Source organism: Scylla paramamosain, chromosome 5 (genome assembly GCF_035594125.1).
Source record: "Scylla paramamosain isolate STU-SP2022 chromosome 5, ASM3559412v1, whole genome shotgun sequence".
In the NCBI taxonomy this organism is placed as follows: domain Eukaryota; kingdom Metazoa; phylum Arthropoda; class Malacostraca; order Decapoda; family Portunidae; genus Scylla; species Scylla paramamosain.
Window position 1 is genome coordinate 330,421 of NC_087155.1, and position 19,580 is coordinate 350,000.

The 19,580-nt window shown below is 40.8% G+C and overlaps 2 long non-coding RNA genes across 3 annotated transcripts in view; both read right to left on the reverse strand.

Moving 5' to 3' along the window:
- Window positions 1–12,241, reverse strand: part of LOC135100266 (uncharacterized) — a 53,126-nt gene extending 40,885 nt beyond the window's left edge. The window contains exon 1 of the long non-coding RNA XR_010268559.1: window positions 12,155–12,241. This is a non-coding gene — a long non-coding RNA (uncharacterized LOC135100266). The remainder of the gene's footprint in view (window positions 1–12,154) is intronic.
- A 3,228-nt stretch (window positions 12,242–15,469) lies between these two features.
- LOC135100382 (uncharacterized) overlaps window positions 15,470–19,580 on the reverse strand; it is a 33,169-nt gene continuing 29,058 nt past the window's right edge. For both annotated transcript variants that reach the window (XR_010268648.1, XR_010268647.1), the window contains one exon: window positions 15,470–17,665. This is a non-coding gene — a long non-coding RNA (uncharacterized LOC135100382). The remainder of the gene's footprint in view (window positions 17,666–19,580) is intronic.

A 19,580-nucleotide genomic window follows, 5' to 3' on the forward strand; every position in this document is an offset into this window, starting at 1 on the left:
TTGTTTCTTGCATTACTGAGATAACTAAGATTCATTTCGCTGGATTACCAAAGAAGAAAATAAAGAAAACTCGCTGCGGGAATAACGTACGGCGATTTAAAAATGGAAAAAAAAAAAATGTTTCCTGCACTATTGTTACAACTAAGAAATTTCCCGTGCATTGCAAAAAAACAAAAAAAAAAAAAAAAACAATGCGGAAATAACAGATAGGACAGGAAAAAATAAATAAATGTTTGCTGCACTACTGTTACAAGCTAAGATTCTTTCCCATGCATTACAAAAAAAAAAAAAAAAAAAAGAAAAAGAAAAAGGAAATTTACTACGGAAATAACAGATACGGCGATTAACGAATGAAGGAAAAAAAATAAATGCCTCCTGCATTGCTGTGATTAATAACAGTCTTTTTATGGCATTAAAAAAAAATAAATAAATAAAAATAAACCATACAATGTACACAAATAGGCCGCTGCGGAAACATCCATTCAACAATTACAAAAAAAAAAAAAAAAAATAAAATAAAAGTTCCCACAATCTCTTATAACCAAGACTTTTTTTTTCCCAGAGATTATCACATTTTCCGTCAGGGATCTCAGGGGGCGGCGCTCCCCCAAGGACTCAGCACAGAGCCAGGGGGAGGGGGGCACTCGTATATTATTAGCGCCGCGGGGGATGAACGCTTCACTCACGCTTAATTAACACGCTTCCCGCTCAGGTGAAGACGAGAACCACCTGGACTGCTAAAGGGAGGGAAGTAAGAGCTCCTGTGAGTTATCAGGTGAGCAAAAGGCGCCATTTCAGCTTTCCAGGTAAACACGAGAATCAACAAAACTAATAATGTTGAGAAAGGCAGCAGTCCTATGCCACTCAGGTGTTCAATGTGATCGGGACATTTTCCTCTGGTTAAGGAAGGTGGCATTTCAACTTTCCAGGTTGTTCAATCAGTTCTCAGACACGAGAGACAAGGTGACTTGTGAACTGAAGGAAGACAACTCCTATATTACTTAGGTGACCAATTTAAATAGAGCGCTTTTCTCGTGAACAAAGGTGGTATTTCAACTTTTCAGATAGTTAACCAAGCAATTTTTTTTCTCAGATAAACACAAGAAACAAAACGATTAATGAGCTGGAGGAAGACAAAAGTTCCATATTGCTAAGGGTGAGCAATGTGAAAAAGCTATCAGGTGTTTTCTCAGGTGAACAAAGATGGCATTTCGATTTCCCAGGTGAACAAATTGAACCACGAGGAACATCGTAACTAATAAACTGGAGACAGGCAGAATTTCTAAACCACTCAGGTGAACAATATGAACCAATCACGAGATACTTTTCAGGTGAGCAAAGATAACATTTCAACTTTCCAGGTTAATAAATATATTCCTAATTATGCTTTTTCATCTTTCTGCGTCTTATATATAACAGAGGAACATCAAGACATCTAAAGAGTTAACTAAACTGACCAACCTATTCTGTCCGCCTCTTTAATGCAGGAGTTAACCAGTATTCTCAGTCATTCATCCCTTTCTCTGGTAAATTCTGGAACTCCCTGCCTGCTTCTGTATTTCCACCTTCCTCTGACTCGAATTCCTTCAAAAGGGAGGTTTCAAGACACTTATCCTTCAGTTTTTGACTACCGCTTTGGACACTTTTCTGGGACTGGCATCTCAGTTGGCTCTTTTTTTTGTTGCCCTTGGCCAGTGTCCCTCCTACATAAAAAAAGAAAAAAAACGCTTACGTTCCTTTTCTTCTCAAAGTTCATGAAAGCGAGAATGAAGGATATTTTGTTGTTTTCATTTTGCTTTCTGTATTTTTTTTTATCAGAGACATGAAGAGGTAAAAAAAAAAAAAAAAGCATATAAAAGTTGTAAAATAAAGTGTTTTGCTTAGTACAGACTAAATTAAAGGAGACGCTGGATGAGAGAAAACACTGAACACCAAACAGCAGACAAGAGACAAGACAAGTAAGCATGAGAGCAAAAAATATTGTCAGGAAATGTAACCCAGCGACTCCCTGGTAACGGAGGAAAAAAAAAAAAAAATGAGAAGTCTTGTGTTCTTCCACGCACCACAAGGGAAAAGAGTCACTCAGGGATCACTTAACATATCAAAAACGACAATAACAACGCCAACACGTCCACTACCCGACAAAACTCGGGGAAGTGAAAAGAAAGGGAGGGACAAATGGAGGAGGAAGAGTTGAAAGGGAGGGGGGAGTGGAGAAGTGGAGGGTTCTAGAAATTGGGAGGAGAAGGAGGAGGAGGAGGAGGAAGAACAGAAAGTTGTAAGAGGTGGAAGGGACAAAGAAGAGCAGTAAGTGAAAGAAAAAGTGAGGAGGAAAAATACGAAAAAAAAATAATAATTAAAAAAAAAAGATATAAAAGATGAATAAAAAGGAAAGAAAGGAAGGTAAAATTGGAATATGGAAATTATAGAAAAGACAAATATGAAAGAGGGAAAAGAAGAAAAACAAAAAGAAGGATAGAAGACAAGAATGAAGTGCTAGAAATAGACACAGTGAATGGAGGAAAGAAAAACGTGAAAAAAGAAGAAAAAGAAAAGAAAAAAGAAAAGAAAAATGAGGGACGATGGAATTGAGACGGTGGATGGAGGAGGAGGAAGAAACGTAATAGAGACAAAATAGGAAGAGAGAGAGAGAGAGGAGAGAGAGAGAGGAGAGAGAGAGAGAGAGAGAGAGAGGAGAGAGAGGAGAGAGAGAGAGAGAGAGAGAGAGAGAGAGAGAGGAGAAGAGGGTCCCAGGTGCTAACAGGAAATGAACAGAATGAAATGTAGAACTGGGAAGAGAGAGAAATTAGAGGGAAAGGCAGAGAAGAGGAGGTAACAGTCCAAGATGGAGGAAAGAGAAAGGTGAAAGAGGAAAGAAAATCTAGAGAGGGAAGAGGGAAGGGAGGAGAGACAAAGGAAGATAATGTAATGGAATAAATGGAAAACGTAGAGAAAAGAGGGAAAGAAAGATGGAGAAGGAAGATTAAATAATAAATAAACGAAAATCTACACAAAGGAAGGAGAAAGAAGGATAGAGGAAGAAGATAAAACAAGATAAAGAAGGGAGGAGGAACAAACAGAAGAGATAAAAGAACACAACAAACGAAAATCGAGAGAAGGAAGGAAGGAGATAGATAATGAAAAATTAAATAAGCTTCAAAATCGAAAGGAAGAAGAGAGAAAGAGAGCCAGAAAAAAAGGGAGGTAAAAATAACGTGGTAACCGAAAACCAAGAGTAAAAAAAAGGAAGGAAAGAAGGAAGGATAAAGGAAAATAAAAAAAAAATATGTTGAAAATCGAAAAGGAATAAAGGAGAAAGGATGGAACAAGGGAGATAAAGTATCTGGGTAAAAGAAAAAAAAAAGGAAAAGAAGGGAGAGGGAAGGATAGACAAGGAAAGAAAATAAGCAATGAAAATCAAAAGAAGAAACAGGGATAAACAAAGAGATAAATTAATAATGTAAAGAGAGAGAGAGAGAGAGAGAGAGAGAGAGAGAGAGAGAGAGAGAGAGAGAGAGAGAGAGAGAGAGAGAGAGGATGTGCCGAGAGGAAGTGTTTGTGTAATAGGAGTGAAATACTTTCCTTCTTTTCCAGATATTTATGTTCACTTTCTGACAAGAGACAAGAGAAACAAGAAGAGCAACACACACACACACACACACACACACACACACACACACACACACACACACACACACACACACACACACACACACACAAACTGACAAGCAAGGAGACAGAGACAAAAAGACATATCCTTTTACCGAAACTAACAAGAACTAACGGAATGTCACACACCTTTACACACACACACACACACACACACACACACACACACACACACACACACACAATACTAGCATGTACGTAAGAGGCAATCAGCTCAACTCACCGTCTCATCTCCTGCAGAGCTCCTCCTTCTCCTCCTCCTCCTTCTCCTCCTCCTGCTCCTCCTCTTCTTTCCTCCTCCACTTCCATCCTTTGCAGTCTCTTATTCTTCATCATCTTCATCTTAATTTTCATCCTCTCTCTCTCTCTCTCTCTCTCTCTCTCTCTCTCTCTCTCTCTCTCTCTCTCTCTCTCTCTCTCTCTCTCTCTCTCTCTCTCTCTCTCTCTCTCTCTTCCCCTGACTTGAGCGTGAAATTGCCACTCCGCTCCTCTCTTCTATCCTCCTATCAACTCCTCCCCCTTCCTCTCCCCTCCTCTGCTCTTAGATACGCTGCGCCCAGTGGCTTCTCCCGCCCTCTGTTGCATCACGTACAGCCAAGATGCAGGAACGAGTCATTTGGGAAGGGCAGGTAAATGGTAAATATGGAAGGTATGAAGAGGTTGTGCTGAAGCTTGGACAAAACAATGAGTCACTTGGGTTGGGAAATTAAAGGGTGAGTCAAATAGTTTACGTCTGCTTTTGTTTTCTTTCTTTCTTTCTTTCTTTTTTTTTTCACGCTATGTATGAAGAGTCTACACACACACACACACACACACACACACACACACACACACACACATACACACACACACACACACACACACACACGTACGTTTCCGGTAACTATCACTGCCAACTTCACCATTACAAACTCCCTTCATTACCAAGCGAATTTATTAACCACCATCACCACCGCCGCCGCCACCGCCACCACCACTACCACCGCCGCCACCATAACCATCACCTCCAGACAGGCGCCATTGCCATCACCACCACCGCCAGAAGCATCACCACTGCCGTGTCTGTCATTTGTGTGCAGCACCAGGGAACGGACTCAGACCAAGAGGAGGAGGAGGAAGAGGAGGAGGAGGATTAGAAAGGAAAACCAAACAGCAGGAGATATTTTGGTCCTCGTTAAGAGGCTGGTAGGAGGAGGACAAACAGAACAATTACGAAGACTGGAAATACCACGAAAAAAAAAAAAAAGTGGATAATTGAACTCTGTATTAGAATAAAAGATATTTGTCAATATGAAGAAAATATACTAAAAGGAAGCAAGGAAGATAAGAGGAGGATAAAAAAACAAAAACAAAAAAAATCCTCCATTTTTTCATTACTGCACGACAACTTAATTTGAGCCAGTATATTTGTCATCACCAGTACTTTTCTTCCAGACGCAACACTTATATGTATTTTTTTTTTCCATATATAATAAATTTTGTAGAATAACCTTCAAATCAACAAAATGACAGTTAATCCTTCACTTTCTTCTCCTTACAATGAGGAGAAGCTTTCAATGCACATTTTAAAATAGTAATACATTAAAATATACATAGCTTAATATTCATACCTTGAAAACCGTAATGCATTTTAAATATACATAGTTCAAGAGTGATTCCATTTTTTCCTTCCTCTTGTTGCCCTACGCCAGTGTTCCTCTTACGTGAAAAATCGTAATACATTCCTTTCATTAACAAAAACACACCCAATTCCATGTCCCTATAACTTTGACAACGAGCGGCAACTCACTCAACTAAATCCAAATTAATATTGAAACCCTCGAGTGCAGAGAGAGATCACCTTTCACTTCACCCACTCACCTCAACATTCACTTCTACAATCATTGCTCACCCACGCAACACTCCACTCTCTCAGTCACCGCAATAAACGGCTCCTCTTTTTTTTTTTTTTTTCCCCGCAGTAAGCTTATACGATCCACCACCACACAATTCCAGTAAATCACACACATTTCCAGCCTGTCAGTGTCCTGTCCGTGTCCAATCGGTTTTCAAAAGATACATCAAAATCACCATGCTTTTTTTTTTTCTCAGATATCCTCGCTTCATATTCACTGGCACTCAGTGATACGTTCAGTTATTCATCCACTCATAACTATTCACATTTACTCATTACACTTCGCCCTCTTTTGGATAAGCCTTTTTTTGACTGCTAAATTCAGGGAATGGCGCCTCAGTGGGTTCTCTCTCTCTCTCTCTCTCCTCTCTCTCTCTCTCTCTCCTCTCTCTCTCTCTCTCTCTCTCTCTCTCTCTCTCTCTCTCTCTCTCTCTCTAGTCCAGTGTTCGCAAAATGCACCCAAGTTTATCTCTCTCTTCCCCCATTTGCCTTTATTTTCCGCGGCTCTCACCTCCTCTCACCCCGCCCCGCCCCGGCCCGCCTCGTCCCGCCCCTCCTCCTCCCCACCTGAAGTCTACAAGAGCAGGGGAAGGAAAAAAGCAATATTAGCACTTTCCGTTTCCTCACCTGCCTCCGTCCCCTCCACCCCACTCTCTTTTCGCCTCCCCTTCCTCCTCCTCCTCCTCTTCTTCTCTACCATCTCTTCTTCATCTCGTCTTTAAATATTCTGTCTTTCTTATCTTTTTTTTTCTATCTACGTGTGTTTCTTCGTTTCTCCTTTATCTTCTTCCTCCTCCTCCTCCTCCTCCTCCGTTTTTTCTTCCTTCTCTTCCCTACATTTTTCTCTCCTCTTCACATCATTTTCACTCATAATAATTCTCAATTTTCTTTTCTTGTTTACATGTACTGTTTTTTTATGTTTCTCTCCATCATATTTCTTCTCTTCTCTACTGTCTTTTTTTTCTTTCATTTCCTTTTCACATCTTCTTTTCTTTTCTTATCCATGAGCTTCTTTTTTTTATGATTCTCCTTCTCTTCTTCTTCTTCCTCCTTCCCCTCCTCCTCCTCCTTCTCTTTTATTTCTCTCTTTCGTCCTCCTACTCAGATCAATCCTCATTCTTCCTTTTTTTTTCCTTCATGTCGATTTTCTTTCCCTCCTCCTCCTCCTCCTCCTCCTTTGGTCATCACCTCTCTTTCCTCCAATAGAATTCTCTCCCGCATCTCCTTAATTTCCACCTTTCCTTCTAGTCTCTACCCTTGGAATCCCTCCCCGACCCTTCTCCTCCTCCATCAACATCCCTCTTCCTCCTTTCCTCTCAATCTCTATTTCTCTTCGTATTTGTAATTTTTTCCCTACTCCTTCTTTTCCTCCTCTTTTTTTTTCTTTTACTTATCTTCTTCACCTCTCTTTCTTACATTTTCCACTTAAGATTGTTTTTTTTTACTCTTCTCACCAAACGGTTCTTCTTTTCTTGTTCCTGTTCTTCGTCATTTCATATATTCACTCTTGATCATCATTTTTAACTTCCTTTCCTTATGCTCTCCATCTCTGGGTCTTCTCTTTCACACTCTCCTTCAAAAAAACACAACTTTCTCCTCCTCCTCCTCTTCCTCCCCCTCCTACAGTTTCCAGCCTTAGATATATTCCACCTCCTTCAGAAGCAGTTCTTCATCTTCCTTCTCCTCCTACAGTTTCCAGCCTTATATATATTCCAACTCCTTCGAAAGCAGTTCTTCATCTTCCTCCTCCTCCTACAGTTTCCAGCCTTATATATATTCCACCTCCTTCAAAAACAGTTCTTTATCTTCCTCCTCCTCCTCCTCCTCTTCCTTCTCCCCCAAATATTTACTCCGATGACAAAAACTGGAGGCGACCCGTTTGTTCCTCTCCTCGACTCTCCCTTTGGCCAACAAAACGAATCACTTGACACACAGCAGCATCCAAAGCTGGATGCTGCGTTTTATGTGCGCAATGACTTAACCTGCTCTCGTACCCACGCTCTTGAATCTTCCGAGTTTTACACCATCTGGCTACGACTACAGAGTCATTCTCATACTAAATTTATCTGTGCTGTATACCTCTCTCCTAACTCCTCTGACTATAAGAAATTCTTTGACTACTTAACTTCCAAAGTGGAGCACATTCTGACCCTCTTCCCTTTTGCAGAGATCTCCATTCTTGGAGACTTCAATGTTCACCACCAGCTTTGGCTTTCCTCTCCCTTCACTGACCATCCTGGTGAACTAGCCTACAACTTTGCTATCCTCCATGACCTAGAGCAATTGGTGCAACACCCTACTCGTATTCCTGACCGTCTTGGAGATACGCCCAACATTCTTGACCTTTTCCTGACCTCTAATCCTTCTGCTTATGCTGTCACCCTTTCTTCCTCCGTTGGGCTCCTCCGATCACAATCTCATATCTTTATCTTGTCCTATCACTCCAATCCCTCCTCAGGATCCCCCTAAGCGAAGGTGCCTCTGGCGTTTTGCCTCTGCTAGTTGGGGGGACCTGAGGCGGTATTTTTCTGATTTTCCTTGGAATGACTACTGCTTCCGTGTCAGAGACCCGTCTTTGTGTGCTGAGCGCATAACAGAGGTGATAGTGTCTGGCATGGAGGCGTACATTCCTCACTCTTTTTCTCGTCCTAAACCTTCTAAACCTTGGTTTAACACAGCTTGTTCTCGTGCTATACATGATAGAGAGGTGGCCCACAAAAGGTACTTAAGCCTTCCTTCACCAGAATCTCATGCACTTTATATTTCTGCCCGGAACCATGTCAAGTCTGTTCTCCAACTAGCCAAAAACTCCTTCATTAACAGAAAATGTCAAAACCTTTCAAGATCTAACTCCCCTCGTGATTTCTGGCATCTAGCCAAAAATATCTCCAATAACTTTGCTTCTTCTTCTTTCCCTCCTCTACTTCAACCAGATGGCACCACTGCTATCACATCTATTTCTAAAGCTGAACTCTTTGCTCAAACCTTTGCTAAAAACTCTACCTTGGACGATTCTGGGCTTGTTCCTCCCTCTCCTCCACCCTCTGACTACTTCATGCCTCGTATTAAAATTCTTCGTAATGATGTTTTCCATGCCCTCGCTGGCCTAAACCCTCAGAAGGCTTATGGACCTGATGGGGTCCCTCCTATTGTTCTCCGAAACTGTGCCTCCGTGCTTGCACCTTGCCTAGTCAAACTCTTTCAGCTCTGTCTGTCAACATCTACCTTTCCTTCTTGCTGGAAGTTTGCCTACATTCAACCTGTTCCTAAAAAGGGTGACCGCTCTAATCCCTCAAACTACCGTCCTATTGCTTTAATTTCCTGCTTATCTAAAGTTTTTGAATCTATCCTCAACAGGAAGATTCTTAAACATCTATCACTTCACAACCTTCTATCTGATCGCCAGTATGGGTTCCGTCAAGGCCGCTCTACTGGTGATCTTCTGGCTTTCCTTACTGAGTCTTGGTCATCCTCTTTTAGAGACTTTGGTGAAACTTTTGCTGTTGCCTTGGACATATCAAAAGCCTTTGATAGAGTCTGGCACAAAGCTTTGATTTCCAAACTACTCTCCTACGGTTTCTATCCTTCTCTCTGTAACTTCATCTCAAGTTTCCTTTCTGACCGTTCTATTGCTGCTGTGGTAGACGGTCACTGTTCTTCTCCTAAATCTATTAACAGTGGTGTTCCTCAGGGTTCTGTCCTGTCACCCACTCTCTTCTTATTATTCATTAATGATCTTCTAAACCAAACTTCTTGTCCTATCCACTCCTATGCTGATGATACCACCCTGCACTTTTCCACGTCTTTTCATAGACGTCCAACCCTTCAGGAGGTAAACATATCACGCAGGGAAGCCACAGAACGCCTGACTTCTGATCTTTCTAAAATTTCTGATTGGGGCAGAGCAAACTTGGTATTGTTCAATGCCTCAAAAACTCAATTCCTCCATCTATCAACTCGACACAATCTTCCAGACAACTATCCCCTCTTCTTCAATGACACTCAACTATCCCCCTCTTCTACACTGAACATCCTTGGTCTGTCCTTTACTTATAATCTGAACTGGAAACTTCACATCTCATCTCTAGCTAAAACAGCTTCTATGAAGTTAGGTGTTCTGAGACGTCTCCGCCAGTTTTTCTCACCCCCCCAGCTGCTAACTCTGTACAAGGGCCTTATCCGTCCATGTATGGAGTATGCTTCACATGTCTGGGGGGGTTCCACTCATACTGCTGTTCTAGACAGGGTGGAATCAAAAGCTTTTCGTCTCATCAACTCCTCTCCTCTAACTGACTGTCTTCAGCCTCTCTCTCACCGCCGCAATGTTGCATCTCTAGCTGTCTTCTACCGCTATTTTCATGCTAACTGCTCTTCTGATCTTGCTAACTGCATGCCTCCCCTCCTTCCGCGGCCTCGCTGCACAAGACTTTCATCTTTCTCTCACTCCTATTCTGTCCACCTCTCTAACGCAAGAGTTAACCAGTATTCTCAATCATTCATCCCTTTCTCTGGTAAACTCTGGAATTCCTTGCCTGCTTCTGTATTTCCACCTTCCTATGACTTGAATTCCTTCAAGAGGGAGGTTTCAAGACACTTATCCACCAATTTTTGACCACTGCTTTGACCCTTTTAGGGACTGGCATTTCAGTGGGCATTTTTTTTTATTAGATTTTTGTTGCCCTTGGCCAGTATCCTTCCTACATAAAAAAAAAAAAAAAAACACACACACACACACACACACACACACACACACACACACACACACACACACACACACACACACACACACACACACACACACACACACACACAGTTGAGTCATGAGCTGGTTTGCTTCTTCGGTTAAGACGACTGATAAACAGAGAGAGAGAGAGAGAGAGAGAGAGAGAGAGAGAGAGAGAGAGAGAGAGAGAGAGAGAGAGAGAGAGAGAGAGGTGTTGTGTTCAGTGTATCCGTTACGAGTTTATCTTTATTTTGCAGAGTTTTGTGTGTGTGTGTGCGTGTGTGTGTGTGTGTGTGTGTGTGTGTGTGTGTGATGAAGGATGATAAAAATGTCAAGCTTTGGGTAACAAAAAACAAAAAAAATCGTTCAAAAGCATAAATAAATAAATAAATAAATACAATAAAAAAAACAAATAAAACAATGAAAGAAAATAAAGAGGCAAATAAAAATAAAATAATAAATAAAGGCTTCCTTCTATGTCGTACTTTAAAAGAAAACGGGAGGAGAAGAATGGAAAGAGACAGAAGCCAATTTATTTATTTATTTATTTATTTTTTTTTCTCTCTGAGGTGTGTTGATGTTCCTCTTCTGAAACACCTCAAGTCGTAAGCAGGATGAAACAGAGAAACAAAAGAGAATTGCAGACTTTACGAGTAGAAAAGAAAAGAAGAGAGAGAGAGAGAGAGAGAGAGAGAGAGAGAGAGAGAGAGAGAGAGAGAGAGAGAGAGAGAGAGTCCTAACATAACTTACATTAAAAGCGCTATGCAAAACACGAAGACGCCTATAAAAACTAAATAAATAAATAAACAAATGAAAATAATCGAGAGGATATATTTTCCTATTTGTAGGTAATGCAACGCTGAAAGGACGCAGTGGAACAAAAGGCAGCGTTCAAGAATATGCTGTCACTGAAAAACATTGTGTCGAACAGCGCTCAAATACACATAAGAGTTACAGTGTTTAGAGTAAAGGAATGAGAGAGAGAGAGAGAGAGAGAGGAGAGAGAGAGAGAGAGAGAGAGAGAGAGAGAGAGAGAGAGAGAGAGAGAGAGAGAGAGAGAATGTCCTAACGTAAAATAATATAATACAAATCAGAATTGTAGAAATAAACGGTAGAAGGGATGAGAGAAAAACCTAATTTAACCTGAGAGAAGCTTAATTCAACCTGAGAGAAGCCTAATGTAACCTTAGAGAAGCCTAATGTAACCTGGGAGAAGCCTAATGTAACCTGAGAGAAGCCTAATGTAACCTGAGAGAAGCCTAATGTAACCTGAGAGAAGCCTAATGTAACCTGACATAAACACTCATATTTCCTCTGTGGACTAATGGCGAGGCGAGGAAGGTGTGTGTGGATTTGAACTGAAGTGAAAGACGAGTGATTTGAAAGTGGTGCCTCAAGAGTGGCTGTTCTTTTTGTCACTTGGAATGGAAGAAAGGGACGTGAGGCTTTACATTATATGAAAAGAAAGTTGACATTAACAAACTGGAAGTGTTAGTGACTTTTGGAGGAGTTATTAATGTAAGGAGAAGAAGGTACGAGAAATACAGGTTAAGTCAACGGAAAGATAAACTAAAACAAGACAGCGGCCACAGACATACCAATCCAACAAGGTTTTACTTACTCATTTATAGAATCTCAACTTCGCTTCCTTGATTCTTACCTCAGCAAGTGTAATCACAAGCCAATCACCTACACAAACAAGCAACTTCCCATATGGCCTCCATACTTATCTCTCACCTGACAAGCTTAACTACTTTACCTGCACTCTGATCAACATTGCATCCTAATCACTCACAATCTCACGACTTACACATTAATTCCATCCACTGAGTAATAATTTAACATTGTTTCCATTAGCAAACTCTTACCTTCACTCCTTCACGCCTCCTTCAGCGTCCCGCCACGAGTCCTCCACTCCTTAACCTCTCTCTCTCTCTCTCTCTCGCTGCTGGTGGTAACAGGGCCCGAGCGCGGACGACAGGCTGGAAGAACACGAGACAATGATCCATGTTCTGAAGCACTTCTGCGCCGCACCTCCACTTAACAGATAAGACTCGAAATGAAATTGCACAGGTTCTCAAAGATATCTTTATGGTTCTAGTGACAGATTAACACGATCTCTATATTATTAACAGGAGAAACGCATTTGAGAGCCCGGCTAATCATCTATGTGGCATTTGAAAAAAAAAGTGGTGAAACAGCACAGCGTTACAGAGTACGTATGTAGCTGTACTCGTAATGCAAGTTTGTTTTTTTGTTTTGTTTTTTCTATCACAGTTATTAACATGTGTGCGTTGGTATGTGTGCTGGCTTGTATAAGTAAAGTTATAGATTTACTAAAAATATCGTTTTTTTTCGTTTTTTAGTTTGTAGTTAACGAGTGTTTGAATGATTGTTAATCTCTCTCTCTCTCTCTCTCTCTCTCTCTCTCTCTCTCTCTCTCTCTCTCTCTCTCTCTCTCTCTGTTACTACTAATACTACGACGAACCGAACACTACTATTACTACTACTAGTGCTACTACATCTGAATTAATATATATATATATATATATATATATATATATATATATATATATATATATATATATATATATATATATATATATATATATATATATATATATATATATATATATATATATATATATATATATATATATATATATATATATATATATATATATATATATATATATATATATATATATATATATATATATATATATATATATATATATATATATAGATAGAGAGAGAGAGAGAGAGAGAGAGAGAGAGAGAGAGAGAGAGAGAGGAAATATTTGTCACTTTTATAAATGATGCGTTATCAGATAAACTTGGAAATTTACCACTTTAAGAATTAACACGTCAGTGACACACACACACACACACTCTCTCTCTCTCTCTCTCTCTCTCTCTCTCTCTCTCTCTCTCTCTCCCTGTGTGTGTGTGTGTGTGTGTGTGTGTGTGTGTGTGTGTGAGAGAGAGAGAGAGAGAGAGAGAGAGAGAGAGAGAGAGAGAGAGAGAGAGAGAGAGAGAGAGAGAGAGAGAGGACATGCATGGGTGGGCACAAGGAGTAGTAGTATTCATACACGCCAGAGTGAGCACCGCAACTAGATCTTTTTTTTTTGTGTTGTTTTTCCCACTCTACATAAAGTGTAAAGATCAAATGACTTGGAACATTTCATTCCACATTTCCCTTACTGCATATTTATATGTAAGATTTACGCAGGCAGTTACTTATTCTATTTATTTGTTTATTTTGTTTACTTATTTATTTATTTTTGTCAACGTTTCATATTTCAATTTTGTTCTCTTGGATAATTAACAAGTAGAGCTTCCACATTATGTTGACAAAATTAGTAGTGTCAAATTAAAGTAACATTGTATGATGCTAAAATATAAAAAAAATAAATAAATAAAATAAAAGTGCTTATTGCTTGCTTGGATGCTGCACAAGGTAATCTCTTATACTAACTGTTAACGTATCTTGTGTGGTGAAGACTGGTGCTATTGCATTGTATGTGTTGCAGCTGTTTACATGTGAAAGCTTTATTCATACAGTATATTACAATATATATTTGTATCTTTTGCTTAATTTCAGTATGTCTGTTTGAATAACTTTAGCTTATTACGAATCTTACCTTATTACTAATTTGTTCCAGACTCTTGGACTTGTACCAAACAGGACGTATACCAAAAAAACTTTTCTCTATCAGAAATACAGAGGGTGTCCGAGTTACGAGGTAACGAGTTATGAATGTTCAGAGATACGAGCAGTCTACTCGCAAAATGAAACTGTGCTCTCGATATTGTTCTCTTGGCTAGCCTGAAGTTCAAATGTGGCACTATGCGCCATATTTAGCTAGTATGCTGCTTCGCCACTACCCACGCAGCACAGCAGCACAGCGAATAATAATAAATAAATAAATAAATAAATAAATAAATATAAATAAATAGATAAATAAAATTACCTGTCAATCCAAAAAGCAGTAAACAGCAGTCTCAAGCACAGCAGTACAGCAGCACAGCAGCACACCATCATAAGGCACCATTGTCAACTGATGAGAGTGAAGCCAGTGCCTCCTCCCAGTACTTCCAAAATGAAAACACGTCACCAGTAGCCAGCGCTCACTACCTCTCAGAAAGGAACATCGCTCACCCATGCAGGTGGGGAGCATGTGCATCACCCCCAACCTACACCGGCAGTTCCCACTCTTAGGCCACCCCCTTTATTCCCAGTCTCCTCCCCCTCCTGCTTCCCATTCCTCCCCTGAAACCTACGCCCGCATCGCCTCGACCCCAGCAGCGAGGCCTCACCAGGGTGTTGGAGGACCACTTCTCACTCGTGGGGGGGTCAACACAGATCAAATGTAACAAGGCCACGTCTTTCGCATCCTGGACAACGATTAGTCTCTAATTCCCGTGAGAGGCACACAGTTCCCCACTACACACATTACAACCATGCAAAACATGTGGCTAACTATTCTCGCAGTTCTTACCAAGCATCAGAAAACAACAACACACACAACAAAAAGATAGGATTCTTTAACTGTGGGGAATTTAATCACATGCAAGGAAGTTGTAGATTTGACCATAAACTCCAGTGCCAACAATGCCATTCCCTGGGACATAAAAACAAACTTTGTAGTTACTATCGTTAAAATCTTGGCGATGACGAACCTGCCGCTGTGAACTCAAAGAAGGATTCGCTAATTGTAGAACATATTAATGCACAACCATTGATATCAAGTTTAGATGAAGTAAAGTTATTGTTAACCGACAGAAGCATTGATGATTTGTGTGAGTGAGACATGGCTGCATGCAGACACTCCAGGTGGTTATGTTCACATTGATGGAGATATGGTATTTAGATGTGACAATGGACGAGGTGGTGGTGTCTGCATGCATGTAAAAAGTACTTTAAATCCTTCTCTCATTATACTAGGTGTGCCAGGACAGGTAGGAGTGGAAGACGTATGGGTTCAGATGCAATGCAGGAAGCTGCCTGCCATTGTCATTGGATGTGTGTATCGACACCCTAAAGCTTTAGCCTCATCCTTTGACAACATACAGGAGGTTTTCAAGGTGGTGTGTTTGCGAGGCAAAAGTGTTTTTATCTTGGGTGATTTTAATGATGATATGTTGATATAAGGAAATAGAATTAGCAAAATAATAAGAGATAAGTTGATTCAGTTTTATTGATAAACCCACAAGAAAAACCTGACATTGAGCTACTCTACTGGATCTTATTATCACTAATAAACCTGAGGTAGTTTTATCCCTTGACGTGGTCCCTCAGTTAATTGCAGATCATGATCTCGTGTCCGTCGCTATAAATGTAAGAAAACCTCGCAAAATACCGGTGATAAAAAGCCTCCCTGATCTGAAGCACTGTGATAAAGACACTTTCTGTTTGCTGCTTTTATACAATGTGTATTGTATCAATAATGTGTTTTTAACTGACGACCTTAACAAACAAGTGTATATTTTTAATGAGGTTTTTAGTTTTCCTCTTGATGTGTGTGCCCCTGTTGTGACTAAAGCTGTGAAAGGCACACCAGCACCATGGATGAGTGGCGATGTTCGTGAGGCAAAGGAGGAACGTAATAGGTTGCAAAGAGAGTTAAAAGTCGGTACAAATAACGTTGGATTGAGGGAACGTTATAAAGCTGCTAAAGCATATCAAAGCACTCATTAATACCTCTAAGGCAGAGCATTATCAAGGTCGTCTAAAAGATTGTAAAGGAAATATCTCTGCAATATGGAAAGTTACTGAGGAAATTATTCCTAATCAGAAAAAAAAAAAAAAACATGATACTCACAATTTTGGTAACGTAAATGAAAAACTGACTTCAATAAATTCTTTTCAAATGTTGGGGAGACTACTTTCAGACGTTCTCAGGAAGAACTAAGAAGTGAAGGGGTAGTAGTAACTGTTCATCATCCTCAAGTAAATACCATTAAAGTGAACTCTGCTTGTAGACCTGAGCCCGTGGACGCTGACACCCTTATCTTAACCGTTAAAGACCTCGATGTAACCAACTCCATCGGGTCGGACGGAATAGCATTAAAGTTTGTCCGGGATGCGCTCTGTGTCACTGTCCTCTCCTCAGCTGTATCATCAACACGTCCCTGGTGACTGGCGTGTTCCCCGAGTCATGGAAACATGCACTGGTTGTCCCCCTGTATAAAAATGGTGATCCCGATGTTGTAACTAAACAATGGTCTCATGTTTAATTCTTGCAAGACTCAGTGTGTTTTTATAGGTAATCGCCAGCTTTTATCTCACACTCCCCCAAACACGACTGTGAATGTTAATGGAAATGTAATACATCCAAGTAAGCACGTGAAAAACTTGTGAGTTTGCTTGGATAGTTACTTGCTTTTTGACGTCCATATTAATGAGCTGAAAAGGAAAGTGGTGGGTATTTTAATGTATGTAAGTTGAATTAGTGAAAACCCAGATAAGGACAGCAGGATCATGGTGACACAGGCCCTTGTATTAACCTTAATTAACTGTTGTATTAGAATATGGGGACTACAAATGATGCATTAATGTCTGGTGTGCAAAAGTTACAGAATGCTGCAGTAAGGGTTGCCATAGGTGGAGTTAAGAAATATGATCACGTGTCTCCATTTTATAAAGAACTCCAATGGCTACGAATAAAGCACAAACATGTTTTACAAGTGGCTACAACAATATTTAAGATTTTACGAGGGTTTCATCCAAAATAGTTTTTATCACTATGTAACAGGCAAGCCATCACCAGTAGCGTCACAAGACACAGGCACAGGTTGCTTGTACCGGCCACCTACACACTCTCTGCTGATAGGCGCACTGTCATATTGGGAACCACAGTGTGGAACTCTCTCCCGCTCTCCCTCACACAGGACACATCTATAAACTCTTTTAAGGCTGGACTTGAAAAAAATAAAATAAAATAAATAAATAAAATAACCAAAAATATATTTAGTTAGGTTTGTTTCACCTTGATGTTTTCATTGTAAGTGTACCAGTGTATGTACGTTAACTTAGCATTTTTGTGGTGCATCTATTATAGACGAGTGATCCTCAACTTTATTGTATTTACATTGTTAAATATCACCGGTATTAAATCATATTTGTATACTTGACTACTTGTAAAATGTGTAACAACCACTTTGGTGGATAATAAACAATTTAATCTAATCTAATCTAATCTCTCTCTCTCTCTCTCTCTCTCTCTCTCTCTCTCTCTCTCTCTCTCTCTCTGTCACAGTGGTGGAAGATATTAGAGGTGGGTGTGGGAGAGGCTTGTTTGAGATTCCAAGTTGTGAGCGCCGCGTCCGTATGACAGCATACAAGCTGTTTTCTCTCATGATGCCCCGACATGGATCTGTAAAAATTAGGTTAGGTTAGGAACATGTTAAGTTAGGTTAGGAATGTTTTTTTTTTAAGCTTCCAGTGACAGATTAACAAGATTTCCGCATTACTGACAGGAGAAATACTATTTCAGTATGTTGTTGTGTAAGTCATAGGGATTTTTTAATGGTGTTCTTATGGTTCAGATTAACAAGATATCTGCATCATTAACAAGAGAAACACCTTTTTAACGGGTTGTAGTTGCAAGGGTTTTTAATGTTTTTTTTTTTTTTTTTTTTTTTTTTTTTTTTTTTTAGTATTGACATCATCCGCGTCACCGCCCCCGCAAGACAGATGACGGCGCAAGCAGTCTGGCCTCCCAAGACAACCCTCATTCAGCGGTTGAGGGTCATGACACCACACGCGGAGCTGAAACCATCCCCTTGAGTGTCGGCCCAACACACCACTCACTCTGGTGCCAAGGTTAAGAGTGGTGACTGCCTGAGTGGCGCTGCTTCCCTCAGTGCCTCGGTGGTTAGTGGCGCAGGGGAGCTGACGGACACGCTTTTGTAGGAGTGAGTTTCCTGAGTTTCTGAAGCGAGATATAGACCTTATGAACGTAGATATGTGTAGCGCACCGAAGATAAGGCGAAGCGCAGGCACACAGCAGGCAGACAGCGGGAGACAGCAGCAGCAATAGAGTTGTGTGCCGAGGTGTGGCACACTCAGATCGCGGAGCCATGAAGACAGGCGGGTCGCTGGTCGCTTTGTACTTCGTGGTGTTCGCGGGCAGTACTTCGTGATGTCCTACTGCCTTCAATGTCTCCACTGTAGTTGTGTCAAAGAATTGTGTGGTTTTCCATGTATTTTCACGTGTTTCATGTGTTTATTCGGTGCTTGATCAAGATGTGAGAAACGGTACTCTCTGTGGTCCTTCGCATGCAGTGACCCTGTGTGTTATTATGACTTGTACTGTGTTAATATACTTCATTTATTACGCGGTGATCAAAATATTGTATGTTGTGTGTGTTGATACAAGTGTTTAGTGATGGAGAGTGAGCGTCACTGTGTTACGTGTGGCTCTAAATGAGTCCTCCATATTATCTGAAACAATGTGTAATTAATTGTTTAGTGTACGATTTGCCTCATTCTATTCACTTGACTTGACCTGAACACTGGAATAAGTTATCATGTGCAGTCATTGCTATTAGCTTGCATGTGTAGGCACAACCTGAGTATTTGCAAACCACTAAGAGAGAGAGAGAGAGAGAGAGAGAGAGAGAGAGAGAGAGAGAGAGAGAGAGAGAGAGAGAGAGAGAGAGAGAGAGAGGTTTCTATAAAAGCATGGCTGCATTATTTCCAAACACTTCCGTGGTGACGCCTCCTCGCCTTGCAGGTTCTCGCAGGAGCCTCAGACAGCTTGTGCCGGGATCTTTTCACTGTAACGTGGGCTGTAGCGGCGGCGGGGGACAGGTGGCGTCTGTGAGATAAATAAACAGAGGTGACACTCAGCGGGAACACGGCTCCCCCTCACCACCTCGCCTTCTCGCCTCCTGGCCAGGGATAAACACTTGACGCTAAACTTGCCCACCACAATATAGTGAGATGGAGCACTTGTGTGTGTGTGTGTGTGTGTGTGTGTGTGTGTGTGTGTGTGTGTGTGTGTGTGTGTGTGTGTGTGTGTGTGTGTGTGTGTGTGTGTGTGTGTGTAATCTGCAATACCTGCATTAATTTTTTCTCCTTCACTTCTTTCAGGTGAGCCATCTCTTCTATCCTTGGTAGTTACTTGTGTCTTGCCAAAGGCACTAATGGAGTCACTTCATCCTGTCAACTTTCCCTAATACATCTCAGTAACCTGCAGGTAACCACTAAGTGTCACTGAGCCACAGCATTCATTCTTGCCCGTCGCCACTGCTGTCTTACTGGGTCGAGTCCCTCAGTCACTTCAT